Raw genomic sequence first — 16,301 nt, forward strand, 5'->3', positions numbered from 1 at the left:
CAATACAACAAAACACTATTAAAACTGGGCTGGCCGAAATAGGGGTACAGGGTTAAAAGTGCTGATGTGGCAGGAGGGATGTGGGATTAAATATAAGTACAGTGTGCAGTGATCTTGGTTCTACTAAGGTGCTTCTAGGATTTGGTACTGGAGGTCCCTAATCTGAAAAGGCACATCGGAACAGCCAGGTTTTCAATTCCTTCCTGAAGACTGCCAGCGTAGGGGCTTGTCTAAGATCTTTCGGGAGGGCGTTCCAGAGTCGGGGGGCCACCACAGAGAAGGCCCTGTCTCGTGTCCCCACCAAGCTCGCTTGCGACGCGGGCGGGATCACGAGCAGGGCCTCTCCAGATGACCGTAGTGAGCGTGTGGGTTCGTAGACAGCGATACGGTCACGCAGGTAGGGTGGTCCCAAACCGTTCAGGCTTTGTAGGTGAGCATATTATATTATATTATATTATATTATACTATATTATATTATATTACAGGGGTCCTCAAACGTTTTAAACAGAGGGCCAGGTCACATTTCCTCAAACTGTTGGAGGGCCGGATTATAATTTGAAAAAAACATGAATTCCTATGCTCACGGGACGTATCTTATTTGTAGTGCAAAAAACACTTTAGAACAGTGCTTCTCAACCTTCCTAATGCCGCGACCCCTTAATACAGTTCCTCATGTTGTGGTGACCCCCAACAATAACATTCTTTTGCTACTTCATAACTGTAATTTTGCTCCTGTTATGAAACACAATTTGGGAGTTGCAGTTGTTGGGATTTATGGTTCACCTACAATCAAAGAGTATTCTGAACTCCACTAACGATGGAATTGAACCAAACTTGGCACAAAGAATGCTCACGACCAACAGAAAACACTGGAAGGGTTTGGTGGGCAATTGACCTTGAGTTTGGGAGTTGTAGTTCACCTGCATCCAGAGACCACTATGAACTCAAACAATGATGGATCTGGACCAAACTTGGCACAAATACTCAGTATGCTAAATGTGAACACTGGTGGAGTTTGGGGAAAATAGGCCTTGACATTTGGGAGTTGTAGTTTCTGGGATTTATAGTAAACCTACAATCAAAAAGCATTCTGAACCCCACCAATGATAGAAATGGGCCAAACTTCCCACACAGAACTCCCATGACCAACAGAAAATACTGTGTTTTCTGATGGTCTTTGGTGACCCCTCTGGCACCCCCTGCTGACCCCTCTAGGGGTCCCGACCCCCAGGTTGAGAAACCCTGCTTTAGAACAATACTATAATTAAAATGAAGAACAGTTTTAACAAATATAAATTTATTAGTATTTTAATGAGAAGTGTGGGCCTGCTTTTGGCTGATGAAATAGGATTGTTGTTGTTGTTGTGTGCTTTCAAGTTGTTTCAGCTTAGGTTGGCCCTGAGCGAGGGCCAGGTAAATGACCTTGGAGGGCTGTATCCAGCCCCCGGGCCTTAGTTTGAGGACCCCTGTTATTATATTATATTATATTATATTATATTATATTATATTATATTATATTATTATATTCTTTCCCACCGCAGATATATATGTGTGTGTATGAGAGAGCCAGAAAGAATATGTGCATTTCTGGGGTAGAAGATAATATAATTATATATATTATATATTTTGTTGTTCATTCATTCAGTCATCTCTGACTCCTCGTGACCTCATGGACCAGCCCACGCCAGAGCTCCCTGTCAGCCGCCACCACCCCCAGCTCCTTCAAGGTCAATCCAGTCACTTCAAGGATGCCATCCATCCATCTTGCCCTTGGTCGGCCCCTCTTCCTTTTTCCTTCCACTTTCCCCAGCATCATTGTCTTCTCTAGGCTTTGCTGTCTCCTCATGATGTGGCCAAAGTACTTCAACTTTGTCTCTAGTCTCCTTCCCTCCAATGAGCAGTCGGGCTTTATTTCCTGAAGTATGGACTGGTTGGATCTTCTCGCTGTCCAAGGCACTCTCAGAACTTTCCTCCAACACCACAGTTCAAAAGCATCTCTCTTCCTTCGCTCAGCCTTCCCTAAGGTCCAGCTCTCACATCCGTAGGTTACTACAGGGAAGACCATGGCTTTGACTAGGCGGATCTTTGTTGCCAGTCTGATGTCTCTACTCTTTACGATTTTATCGAGTTTATATATACTATTATATATATTATTATATAAATATTATATATATTATATTAATATTAATATTGCATTATATTATATTATATTCTTTCCCACCCCAGAGATATGTATATGTGTGTGTATGAGAGAGCCAGAGAAAGTATATGCATTTCTGGGGTAGAAGAGCATATAATATTATATATTATATATAATATTATATAATATTATGTAATATATTATATTCTTTCCCACCCCAGAATTATATTATATTATATTATATTCTTTTCCACCCCAGAATTATATTATATTATATTATATTATATTATATTATATTATATTATATTATTTCCCACCCGAGATATGTGTGTGTGTGTATGAGAGAACCAGAGAGAGTATATAATAATGATATATTATATTATAATATTCTTTCCACCCCAGAAATGCTTTACAAGCATTAGTTTTACAAGCTCCTTAGCTTGCCCAATCAATGCAGTGTGACCTCCTTAACTTTCACTGCCATGGCTCAATGCTGCTAAGGAATCGCAAGAGTTGTAGTTTAACAAGGTCTTACGAAGAATTCCCTGCCATGGCTCAATGCTGTGGAATGATGGGAGTTGTAGTTTGGCAAGGTCTTTAGCTTAGAGAATTAATGCAATTGGACTCCTCACTGTCACTGCCATGGTTAAATGCTAAACAATCATGAGACTTGTAACACACACACAATACACACACTTTCACTGCCATGGCTCAGTGCTAGGGGATCATGGGAGTTGCAGTTTTACAAGCTCCTTAGCTTGCCCAATCAATGCAGTTTGACCTCATTAACTTTCACAATTCTGCTAAAGGATCACGAGAGTTGTAGTTTAACAAGGTCTTTGCCTTGAAGAATTTATGAAGCATTCCTTGACATGGCTCAATGCTATGGGGTCATGGGAGTTGTGGTTTGGGGAGGTCTCCAGCTTGAAGACCTCCTCTACTTTCACTCCCATGGCTCAATGCTATGGGATCATGGGAGTTGTAGTTTGGCAAAGTCCTTAGCTTAGAGGCATAATGCAGTTGGATTCCTCACTTTCACTGCCGTGGCTCAGTGCTATGGAATGATGGGAGTTGTAATTTGGCAAGGTCCTTAGCTTAGAGGTTTAATGCAGATTGACCTCCCTAACTTTCACTGCCATGGCTGTGCTATGGAATGATGGGAGTTGTAGTTAGGCAAGGTCCTTAACTTGGATAATTACTACAGTTAGACTCCTCACTTTCACTGCTATGGTTCAGTTCTATGGAATGATGGGAGTTGTAGTTTGGCAAGGTCCTTAACTTAGAGAATTAATACAGTTGGATTCCTCACTTTCACTGCCATAGTTCAATGTTATGGAATGATGGGAGTTGTAGTTAGGCAAGGTCCTTAGCTTAGAGGCTTAATGCAGTTGGATTCTTCACTTTCACTGCCATGGCTCAATGCTATGGAATGATGGAAGTTGGAGTTTGGCAAGGTCCTTAGCTTAGAGGTTTAATGCAGTTTGACCTTCCTAACTTTCACTGCCATGGCTGTGCTATGGAATGTTGGGAGTTGTAGTTAGACAAGGTCCTTAGCTTGGAGAATGAATACAGTTAGACTCCTCACGTTCACTGCCATGGTTCAGTGTTACTGAATGATAGGAGTTGTAGTTTGGTAAGGTCCATAACTTAGAGAATTAATACAGTTGGACTCCTCACTTTCACTACAATCATTCAATGTTATGGATTGATGGGAGTTGTAGTTGGGCAAGGTCCTTACTTTGATGAATGAATGCAGTTTGTCCTCCCTAAATTTCACTGCCCTGCTATCGAATGATGGGAGTTGTAGTTTGGCAAGGTCCGTAGCTTGGAGAATGAATGCTATGTTGCCCTCCTTAACTTTCACTGCTATGGCTCAGTGCTTTGGAATGATGGGAGTTGTAGTTTGGCAAGGTCCTCAACCTATAGAATTTATTCACTTTGACCCACACTTTCGCTGACATTCAATGCTATGGAATGGTGGGAGTTTGTAGTTCGACAGCCTCCTTAGCTTTCTCTGTCAAAGAGAGCCAGTGTATCACCATACTACAGTTCCCATCATCCCACAGCATTGATCCATAGTAGTTAGTTTTTTTGGGGGGGAGGGGAGGTAAACTGCATTAATTTTACAGTGTAGATGCACCCCATAAATGCCACTTATTCAGAATGCAAAGATTTGGAAGATCTATGATTAACACTATCATTATAATCATAATTGTAATTATATTTATATATGTTAATGCTGACGACGATGATTATCCTCAATGTTATTGTTATGACCTAGGGGACCTTTTCATCAGTCGGCCCTAAACTGTGCAACAACCTGGTGTAAAAGATTCAATAGTGAATCTAAAACAAATGTAAGGGTTGCTTCTAAATCAACAAGGATGAATCGGAGATTGATGCGCAGATAAAGAGAGAAGAAGGTGACATTTATATTCATCACCTGCGGTTGCAAGCTCATCAAGGGCTCTTGTGTAGAAAAATAGGAACTAATTGGGGCTCTTTCAAATTCCTCGTAGAAATTACCTCTTTTGTGTCTGCTGAGATCACTGCAAGGCACCTTCTTTTAAAAAATTGCACATCCGCAGGACATTTTGTACTTCTGAAGTCGTACATCCTTAAGAATGTGAATGGCTTAAAATGCATCATATTAAAAATACACAACAACATTCTAGGTTATGGGGGAAATTGTGGGAAAATGCAGGGAGTTGCAGTTTCTCAAGGACTTTAGCATTTTCTGCCAAAGAGTGATGGAGCCTCACTAAACTATATCTCCAAGGATTCGATGTTGTTGTTGTTCATTCGTTCAGTCGTCTCCGACTCTTCGTGACCTCATGGATCAGCCCACGCCAGAGCTCCCTGTCGGCCGTCACCACCCCCAGCTCCTTCAAGGTCAGTCCAGTCACTTCAAGGATGCCATCCATCCATCTTGCCCTTGGTCGGCCCCTCTTCCTTTTGCCTTCCACTTTCCCCAGCATAATGGTCTTCTCTAGGCTTTCCTGTCTCCTCATGATGTGGCCAAAGGACTTCAACTTTGTCTCTAGTATCCTTCCCTCCAATGAGCAGCCGGGCTTTATTTCCTGGAGGATGGACTGGTTGGATCTTCTCACTGTCCAAGGCACTCTCAGAACTTTCCTCCAGCACCATAGTTCAAAAGCATCGATCTTCCTTCGCTCAGCCTTCCCTAAGGTCCAGCTCTCACATCCGGAGGTGACTACAGGGAATACCATGGCTTTGACTAGGCGGATCTTTGTTGCCAGTCTGATGTCTCTACTTTAGTATTGAGCTATGGTAGTTAAAGTGAAGTCAAACTGAATTCTACAGTGTAGATCCGGTATGGGCAAACCCAAGCCCAGGGCCCGAATGTGGCCCCTTGGGCTCTTTCCTCAGGCCCTCCTCTCTCTCTCCACCCTATCCTTCTTTCTCTCTTTCCTTCCTCCTTCCCTTTCTCCCTTCCCTCCTTTCTTCACCGAACCTCCTTTCTTCACTTCTACGCTTTCACCTTTCCCTCCTTCCTCCCTGCTTCCCTCTCTCTCTTTCTCCTTCCTTCCCTTTTCTCTTTCCTCCCTCCTTCCTTCTCCAACCCACCTTTCTTCACTTCTACCCTTTCACCCTTGCTTCCTTCCTTACTTCCTTTCCTCCTTCCTTCCCTTTAGTCTTTCCTTCCTTCTCTCTTTCTTCTCTCCTCTCTCCCTCCATTCTCTTCCACCCTTCCTTTCTTCTCTCTTTCCTTCCTCTTTTCCTCTCTCCCTTGCCTTCTTCCTTCTCCAATCCTCCTTTCTTCACTTCTACCCTTTCACCTTTCCTTCCCTCCTTCCTCCCTGCTTCCCTCTCTATCTTTCTCCTTCCTTCCCTTTTCTCTTTCCTCCCTCCTTCCTTCTCCAACCCACCTTTCTTCACTTCTACCCTTTCACCCTTCCTTCCTTCCTTCCTTTCCTCTTTCCTTGCCTTTAGTCTTTCTTTCCTCTCTTTCTTCTCTCCTCCCTCCCTCTATTCTCTTCCACCCTTCCTTCCTTCTCTTTTTCCTTCCTCCTTTCTTCTCTCCCTTCCCTCCTTCCTTCTCCAACCTTCCTTTCTTCACTTCTACCCTTTCTCCCTCCCTTCCCTCCTTTCTCCCTGCTTCTCTCTCTCTCTCTTTTCCCTTCCTTCCCTTTTGTCTTTCCTCCCTTCTCTCAACCTTCCCTCCTTCCTTCTCCAACCCATCTTTCACCCTTCCTTCCTTCCTTCCTTCCTTCCTTCCTTCCTTCCTTCCTTCCTTCCTTCCTTCCTTCCCTTTTGTCTTTCCTTCCTTCTCTCTTTCTTCTCTCCTCCCTCCCTCCATTCTCTTCCACCCTTCCTTCTCTCTTTCCTTCCTCTTTTCCTCTCTCCCCTTCTTCCTTCTCCAACCCTCCTTTCTTCACTTCTACCCTTTCACCTTTCCTTCCCTCCTTCCTTCCTGTTTCCCTCTCTCTCTTTCTCCTTCCTTCCTTCCCTTTTGTCTTTCCTCCCTTCTCTCTTTCTTCTCTCCTCCCTCCCTCTATTCTCTTCCACCCTCCCTTCCTTCTCTTTTTCCTTCCTCCTTTCTTCTCTCCCTTCCCTCCTTCCTTCTCCAACCTTCCTTTCTTTAATTTCTACCCTTTCTCCCAGAGCCCCCGGTGGCGCAGTGGGTTAAAGCACTGAGCTGCTGAGCTTGTTGATCGAAAGGTCGCAGGTTCGATTCCGGGGAGCGGTGTGAGCTTCCGCTGTCAGCCCTAGCTTCTGCCAACCTAGCAGTTTGAAAACAGGCAAATGTGAGTAGATCAATAGGTACCGCTCCGGCGGGAAAGTAACGGTGCTCCATGCAGTCATGCCGGCCACATGAACTTGGAGGTGTCTACGGACAATGCTGGCTCTTTGGCTTAGAAATGGAGATGAGCACCACACCCCAGAGTCAGACATGACTGGACTTAATGTCAGGGGACTACATTTACCTTTACCTACCCTTTCTCCCTCCCTTCCCTCCTACCTCCCTGCTTCCCTCTCTCTCTTTGTCCTTCCTTCCTTCCTTCCTTCCTTCCTTCCTTCCTTCCTTTCTTTCTTTCTTTCTTTTTGTCTTTCCTTCCTTCTCTCTTTATTCTCTCCTCCCTTTCTCCCTCCATTCTCTTCCACCCTTCCTTCCTTCTCTTTTTCCTTCCTCCTTTCCTTCTGGGGGATGTTTAGCTGAGAGAAGAGAAAGTAGAGTCCCTTTGGGGAGATAAGGTGAGTTATAAATAAAATGTTGTTGTTGTTATTGTAGAGCGGGGACAGGAGAACCATGTTTCAAAATTTCAAAGGGTGTCCCATTGAGAATGAAGGGTAAAACTGACTTTCTGTTGCTCTAGAGAACAGGGTACAAGAAGGGAGCAATGGGTTCAAATGGCAGGGAAAGAGATTCACCGAAAAGAATAGGAAGAACTTCCTGAGAGTAAGAGCCCCTGGAGAGTAGCATAGGCTGCCTCAGATTGTGGTGGAATCTCCTTCTCTGGGGGCTTTTCCGCAGAGACTGTCTATCGGGAGTGCTTGGATTGTGCCTTCCTGCATAGCAGAGGGTTGGACTGGATGGTTGTTGGGGGTCTTTTCCAGCTCTAGGATTCTATATTATGAGTAGGCAATATGGGCTCTATTAAGCAAAGGTAAAGGTTTTACCCTGACATTAAGTCCAGTCGTGTTCAACTCTGGGGGATGGTGCTCATCTCCATCTCTAAGCCAAAGAGTCAGCATTGTCCATAGACACCTCCAAGGTCATGTGGCCGGAATGACTGCATGGAGCGCTGTTATCTTCCCACCGGAGTGGTACCTATGGATCTACTCACATTTGCATGTTTTCGAACTGCTAGGTTGGCAGAAGCTGGGGCTAACAGTGGGTGCTCACCCCGCTCCCCAGATTTGAACCTGTGGCCTTTTGGTCAGTAAGGTCAGCAGCTCATTATTTTAACCCACTGTGCCACTGAGGACTCTAATGGTGTCACTTTTTCTCTCCTGTTCACCATCTCATCCAAACATTTCCTGTCTTTCCATCACTTTCTGCCTGCGAAAGAGAAGAGGAAGGGGAGGAAAGGACAGGGAGGAAAGGGGTTTGGGGAAAACCCCCTCCCTCCCGGCCCACCCACTCTGCTCAGGCCCTCTATGCGGCCCCCAAGTTAGAAAGTTTGCCCAAGCCTGGTGTAGACGTTCCTCAAGTCAAAGCCAATGGATGGAAGAGGTTGTGATCAGTAGGTGGCAGACTTTCCTGAGATAAAAACATGAAACCAATAACCAACTCCATGCCTTGCTTTATTCATTTCCATTGTTGTGCTATTGCATTATTACATCCAAGGCAAAATTAAACCAAATTAAAACAGCTTAAGCAAATTAAAGTGGCATCACATGGATTAGTGACTGTTGGCTTTCTTTGCCTAGCTTATTGGAAGCATTCGATTGGATCAGTCCGCTGCATTTTGCCATCTCTGGGTGCATCGACACTATAGAATGAAATCTTCAGGGGCATTTACACTATAGAATAATGATCTATAATTGGGTTGTTGTAGGTTTTTTCAGGCTATATGGCCATGTTCTAGAGGCATTCTCTCCTGACGTTTCACCTGTATCTATGGCAAGCATCCTCAGAGGTAGGCAAAACGTCAGGAGACAATGCCTCTAGAACATGGCCATATAGCCCGAAAAAACCTACAACAACCCACTGATTCCGGCCATGAAAGCCTTCGACAATACAATGATTAATAATAATAACAAAACTTTATTTATATTCCATTTTCTCTCCCCAGGGGATAGATTACAACAAAAGATGGCAAACATTAAATGCCAGATCCGATACATAATCGACATCTAACATAATAGACATTAAACATAGAATATATAAACAACACTTAACATTAATTTAAGATCATTATTTTAAAAAGTAATGCAGCCGATGGAGCCAGCAAGGTCAGCAGAGTCAACGAAGCCCAAAACCAACTGAGTCAGAGCCCAGGCCAGAGCTCCCTGTCGGCTGTGGCCACCCCCAGCTCCTTCAAGGTCGTCAGTCATTTCAAGGATTACATCCATCTGCCTTGCCCTTGCTCAGCCCCTCTTCCTTTTTCCTTCCATCTTCCTGAGCATCATTGTCTTCTCTAGGTGACCTCATGGACCAGCCCACAACAGAGCTCCCTGTTGGCCGTCACCACCCCCAGCTCCTTTAAGGTCAAGTCAGTCACTTCAAGGATTACATCCATCTGCCTTGCCCTTACTCGGCCCCTCTTCCTTTTTCCTTCCATTTTCCCAAGCATTGTTGTCTTCTCTAGGTGACCTCATGGACCAGCCCACGACATAGCTCCCTGTCAGCCGTCACCACCCCCAGCTCCTTCAAGGTCAATCCAGTCACTTCAAGGATGCAATCCATCCATCTTGCCCTTGGTCAGCCCCTCACCCCTTTTCCTTCCATTTTCCCAAGGCATAATTGTCTTCTCTAGGTGACCTCATGGACCAGCCCACGCCAGAGCTCCCTGTCGGCCACCACCCCCAGCTCCTTCAAGGTCAAGTCAGTCACATCTGCCTTGCCCTTGCTCTTCCTTTTTCCTTCCCTTTCCCCCAGCATCATTGTCTTCTCCAAGCTTTCCTGTCTTCTCATTATGTGGCCAAAGTACTTCATCTTGGCCTCTCATCTCCTTCCCTCCAGTGAGCAGTCGGGCTTGCTTTCCTGGAGGATGGACTGGTTGGATCTTCTCAACTTCAGCACTATAGTTCAAAAGTGCCTCTCTTCCTTCGTTCAGCCTTCCTTATGGTCCAGTTTCTCACATCCATAGGTTACTACAGGAAATACCATTGCTTCAACTATGTGGACCTTTGTTGCCAGTGTGATGTCTCTACTCTTCAGTATTTTATTGATATTGGTCCTTGTTCTCCTCCCAAGAAGGAAACGTCTTCTGATTTCCTGACTGCACTCTGCGTCTGCACTCATCTTTGCACCTAAAAATACAAACCCTGTCACTGCTTCCATGTTTTCTCCCTCTATTTGCCAGTTATACATCTTAGAATCTTAGAGTTGGAAGAGACCTCATGGGCCATCCAGTCCAACCCCCTGCCAAAAAGCAGGAAGATTGCATTCAACAGATGGCCATCCTGCCGCTTTTTAAAAGCTTCCAAAGAAGGAGCCTCTACCACACTCTGGGGCAGAGAGTTCCACTGCTGAACAGCTCTCACAGTCAGGAAGTTCTCCCTCATGTACAGGTGGAATCTCCTTTCTTGTAGTTTGGAGCCATTGCTCCATTGCATCGTAGTCTCCAGAGCAGCAGAAAGGAAGCCTCCTCCCTCCTCCCTATGACTTCCCCTCACATATGTAAACATTGCCCTCATCATGTCTCCTCTCATCCTTCTCTTCTGAAGGCTAAACATACCCAGCTCTTTCAGCCACTCCTCATAGGGCTTGTTCTCCAGACCCTTGATCATTTGAGTCACTCTCCTCTGGACACATCCCAGCTTAGAGTCAACATCTCCCTTCAGTTGTGATGCCCAGAATTGGACACAATATTCCAGGTAAAGTGGTCTAACCAAGGCAGAATAGAGCATGGGGAGCACGACTTTCCTGGATCTAGACACTATGCTCCTATTGATGCAGGCCAAAATCCCATTGATTGTTTTGATGTTTAACTGCAGCCCAACTTTGGCCCTTTCTTCTTTCACCTTGGTGAGAAGGCTCCTCAGCTCCTCCTCGCTTTCAGCCATCAAAGTGGTGCCATCTGCATATCTTAGACAGTGTGGAATAAATGCATCCAAGGTTGGTTTTGGTTAAATTGTTTCATGGACAGGAAATTTAACTTGAGGCAGTGAAAGTGGTGTCAGACTGCTGGAAGTAACGATTTTGGCCCAGCTTACCTGTCCAAACGTAACTCCTTTTATGAACCATCTAGGAGCTTAAGATTGTCTGGGGAGGCCCTGCTCTTGATCCCGCCTGTCTCACAAGCGTGATTGGCAGAGACGAAGGACAGGGCCTTCTCAGTGGTAGCCCCGGCTATGGAACTCCCTCCCCAGGGATATTAGATCGGCCCCCTCCCTCCTGACTTTCCAAAAAAAAGTAAAGACCTGGCTCTTTGAGCAAGCTTTTGGGAATGCAGCGGAATAGATTACACAGAACTATGAATGATGAACATGGAATGGCCCTATGACGTTACTGGATAATGTTTTTAACAGGATGACACCGATGATTATATGCTTTAACGGTTTTTATTTATGTTTTATATTGTAATGTTGATTTTTAATGGCACTTTTATGAATGCCTGCCATTGAATTGTGCCAATCTGTAACCTAGAATCATAGAATCATAGAATCAAAGAGTTGGAAGAGACCTCATGGGCCATCCAGTCCAACCCCCTGTCAAGAAGCAGGAATATTGCATTCAAATCACCCCTGACAGATGGCCATCCAGCCTCTGTTTAAGTTGCCATATGGTTGAGAAAGGCGAGCTATACATATGGTAAATAAATAAATAAATAAATAAATACTGTATATACTTGAGTATAAGCCTAGTTTTTCAGTCCTTTTTGTAGGCTGAAAAAGTCTCCCCCAGCTTATACTCGAGTCAAGGTTATTTATTATTTTACTTTGTTGTTGTTGTTGTTGTTGTTTTGTTTTGTTTTACTTTATTATTTTACTCTATTATTGTTATTGTTACATTTATTATTTTACTCTATTATTACATTTATTATTTTACTCTATTATTACTATTACTATTATTATTTTACTCTATTTATTATTATTGAAAGGATACGTAAGCATATTTACATTGAAGAAGGTTAGAATAATGGTTGAATCAGATTTGGGCAGTCTTATGTTGAATTACAGTTTTATGTAAATATTCAAAAACATTTAGCCAACTGATGCCTCAATTAATGTAATTTTATTGGTATCTATTTTTATTTTGAAATTGACCCATAAATGCTGCTTTTCCAACCCTCGGCTTATATTCGAGTCAACCCACTTCCCCAGTTTTTTGTGGTAGAGTTAGGTGCCTCGGCTTATATTCGGGTCGGCTTATACTCGAGTATATATGGTAAATAAATAAATAAATCTGAATGCATCCTATAATTGGTCTCTGCTCTTCTTTTTCTGCTGAAAGTGTTGATTTGGACGTGGATACGGGGATCATACTGTACAACTTTCACTTCAATAACAATTAAAAGGTCAGACCTAATTGTACTAAGGAAAAGACATATTTTGTTATATCGCTGTGCCAAACAAGAGCATTGATATCAATGCACTCAATAATGCAACCCTAAATGAATGGCTCCATGCATTCCTAACAGCTGTCACAAACCTCCAAGAAAACAGGGGAAGGCTTGGATTTAACCCAGTGGGGCTTTCAAACCAATGAAGCTGGAGTATTTGGATTTAGCCTTGAGGAAGCATCCGTAATTCCCGAGATCTGAATTTAACCAATTTGTAGATTGGACTGTCACTCCCTTTCAAGTAAATGAGATTAAGTCGGCTTTTATTCCAGCGCGGTGGATTGCATTCCACGCTGTCCTTAGAAAAGGCGACGTAGAAGTGAAGACGTTTGAATTCAACACATTTTCCCCTCATCAAGTATACATGGAATGACGGCCTTAGAGAGTGATTATTTGGAAGCAAATCCTATGGATATCAATGGCATTTAGTTCCGGGTAAATGGGCATTGAGGATTTCACCCAGATGGGTCTTTGGATTGCGGCGTTGAGATCTCTTTGGAGGGTCGTTTATGCAAAGCCTCGTCTATTTTCCGTCTTCCTTGCCAGCTGCTGACACATTTTATGTCAACAGATAAAACACACCAAAGCAATGGAACAGCAGCAGTATAAAAAGCACCTGCGCTACGAAATGATGCTATTTTTCTTTATTTCCATTCAGATCCATGTTATATGGGTTTAGCAATTCATTAGCAGCCTTGATGAGCATAGAAGAAAAGCAAAACTCTTTTGTCTCTCTGTTCATAGATTTTGAGCAGACAATATCTTTCGATGGTCCCGCGGACAACTTCAGACCAATGTATTTTATTTACAGTGCCCTGAAATCCTAAGTATCTCTAGAACTCGGAAAACTGACTTGTTGGCTTCCCTTCCCTTCCTTCCTTCTTCCCTTCTCTCCTTCCTTCCTTCCCTCCATCCCTTTCTTTCTTTCTTTCTTTCTTTCTTTCCCTCCTTCCTTCTCTTTTCATTCCTTCCTTCCCTCATTTTTTGCTTACCTTCTTTTCCTCCTTCCCTCTCACCTTCCTTTCTTATCTCCTTCCTTCCCTTCTTCTTTCTTACCTTCTTGTCTTCCTTCCTTTCCTCCATTCCTCTTCCTTCTTCTCTTCTCTCCTTCCTTCCCTCCATCCCTCTTCCTTCCTTCCTTCCTTCCTTCCTTCCTTCCTTCCTTCCTTCCTTCCTTCTTTTTTTCCTTCTCTCCTTCCTTCCTTCCCTTCTTTTTTGCATACTTTTTCTTCCTTCCCTCTCTCCTTTCTTCCCTCCCTCCTTCCTTGTCTTGCTTCTTGTTTTCTTTTAAGCCATGACAGTTAAAGTGATGTCAAACTGCATTAATTCTACAGTGTAGATGCACACGTAGATCAATATATGACCTTCAAGTCTTAGAACTTCCTAACTTCCTAACTGGGAGAGCTGTTCAGCAGTAGAACTTTCTGCCCCGGTGTGTGCTGGAGGCTTCTTCTTTGGAAGCTTTTATACAGAGGCTGGATGGCCATCTGTTGGGGGTGCTTTGAAAGCGATTGTCCTGCTTTTTGGCAGAATGGGGTTGGACTGGATGGCTCTAGGTTTCTATGATTCTATGACCTTTGCCCAGTTTTGGCCTTTAGCAAACAAGGTATATACTGGAAAATGACTGTGTCTGTCTACCTGACATAAAAACAGCTGTTTCATCCCTTCTGCTGCATCTCTATCTACAGTTTCCTCTGCTGTTTTTGATTTTGTTAAAAAGTCCCATTTGCAATGGACTGATTCTCCCTTGTGTTTGTTTCCTCGTTTTGCCCGGTGTGGCTTCGGACCATCTCCTGCCTTGCTTTGGCCTTGCAATGGCCCTGGACCGGATCCTGCTCGAATGGGCCCTCCAGCTCTGACCTCCTCCAGCGTTGCTGCTGATTCATCGGCCGGCTCCTGACCAAGAGTGATAAAATTGTAATTAAAAAGAAGCAATGTTAGCAGAACGGCCCTTGATTTATTGGGACAACAGCCAAAGCCACAGAGAGGCAAGGGAGGGAGGAACAAAAGGGAAACCTACCCACCTTGGAGCAACTATACAGACAGGAGCAAAGGTACCAGAAATTCGTAATTGCAAAAAAGTCTTATATTGACTCTATGTAATTGGAGGCAAACAAACTGAGTGCAACGGTACATCTATAACACAATTAGGACAGAATTGCACAGAGAGGGGTAAAATGCTGGAATTACAAACCTGGAAGCAGTTACTTACTTACTTACTTTCTTACTTACTTACTTGGGTGATCCCTTGTTGTCCAAGTAAGATAATACTCCAGGATGGATCCATAGGTGGCTGTGGAGCCCTATTCTTGACCTGCATCTTCTCCTGTAGTGGGGGCATTGGTTCCCAGATGGAAGGCGGTTACGGTCGGGGTTGGCTTGACACATCTTCCTCTTGGCACGTTTCTCTCTTTCGCCCTCCATTCATGCCTCTTCAAATTCTGCAGCACTGCTGGTCACAGCTGACCTCCAGCTGGAGCGCTCACAGGCCAGGGCTTCCCAGTTCTCAGTGTCTATGTCAGAATTTTTAAGGTTGGATTTGAGCCCATCTTTCAATCTCTTTTCCTGTCCACCAATATTCCGTTTTCCATTCTTGAGTTTGGAGTAGAGCAACTGCTTTGGGAGACGGTGGTCGGGCATCCAGACAATGTAGCCAGTCCAGCGGAGTTGATGGCAGAGGAGCATCGCTTCAGTACTGGTGGTCTTTGCTTCTTCCAGCACACTGACGTTTGTCCGCCTGTCTTCCCAAGAGATTTGCACGATTTTCCGGAGGCAGCACTGATGAAATTGTTCCAGGAGTTGCATGTGACGTCTGTAGACAGTCCACGTCTCACAGGCATATAGCAGGGTTGGGAGGACAATAGCTTTATAGACAAGCCCCTTGGTCTCCCTATGGATGTCCCGGTCCTCAAACACTCTCTGCTTCATTTGGAAAAATGCTGCACTAGTAGAGCTCAGGTGGTGTTGTATTTTGGTGTCGATGTTGACTTTGGTAGAGAGATGGCTGCCAAGGGAGTGGAAATGGTCCACATTTTCTAATGTTACCCCATTAAGCTGTTTCTCTGGCATTGGAGAGGGATTGGTCGGTGAACAGCACTTTGGTTTTCTCAATGTTCAATGACAGGCCAAGATTCTCATATGCTTCTGCAATAGTGTTTAGAGTGGCTTGTAGGTCTTCTTCTGAATGTGCATAGACAACGTTGTCACCAGCATACTGGAGTTCTATAACAAATGTTGTAACATTGGTTTTGGCTTTCAGTCTGATGAGGTTGAATAGCTTGCCATCTGTCTGATAGATGATTTCCATTCCGGTGGGAAGCTTCCCATCAACAAGATGAAGTATCATGGCAATGAAGATGGAGAATAAAGTTGGGGGAATAACACATCATCCCTGTTTGTCACAGTTGTAGTTCACCTACATCTAGGGAGCACTGTGGACTCAAACAATGATGGATCAGGACCAAACTAGGCAAGAATACTCAATATGCCCAAATGTGAACACTGGTGGAGTTTGGGTAAAATAGACCTTGACATTTGGGAGTTGCAGTATTGTTGTTGTTGTGTTTGATACACAACAAGATGAAGTCCACAGCAGACAAGATCACTCTGCTGGCTTTTGTATTGGATCACACGTTGGGCACTTCCCAAGTGTCTAGGACTGTGTGATATATTGGTGAATAATGCGTGCAGATCCCAATAAGGTGGCCTTCTGCAGCTGGCAGGTGGTGATTTTGTCAGCGCCAATTATTTTTAAGTGCAGGCCAAGGTCTTGAGGCACTGCACCCACTGTGCCCATTCCCACTGGGATCACCTTGACTGGCTTGTGCCAGAGTCTTTGGAGTTCAATCTTTAAATCCTGATATTGTGTCAGCTTTTCCAGTTGTTTCTCTTCAATCCTGCTGTCGCCTGACACGAATACACAATATGCCCAAATGTAAACACTGGTGGAGTTTGGGGAAAATAGA

Source organism: Anolis sagrei, chromosome 9 (assembly GCF_037176765.1).
Source record: "Anolis sagrei isolate rAnoSag1 chromosome 9, rAnoSag1.mat, whole genome shotgun sequence".
Taxonomy (NCBI): Eukaryota; Metazoa; Chordata; class Lepidosauria; order Squamata; family Dactyloidae; genus Anolis; species Anolis sagrei.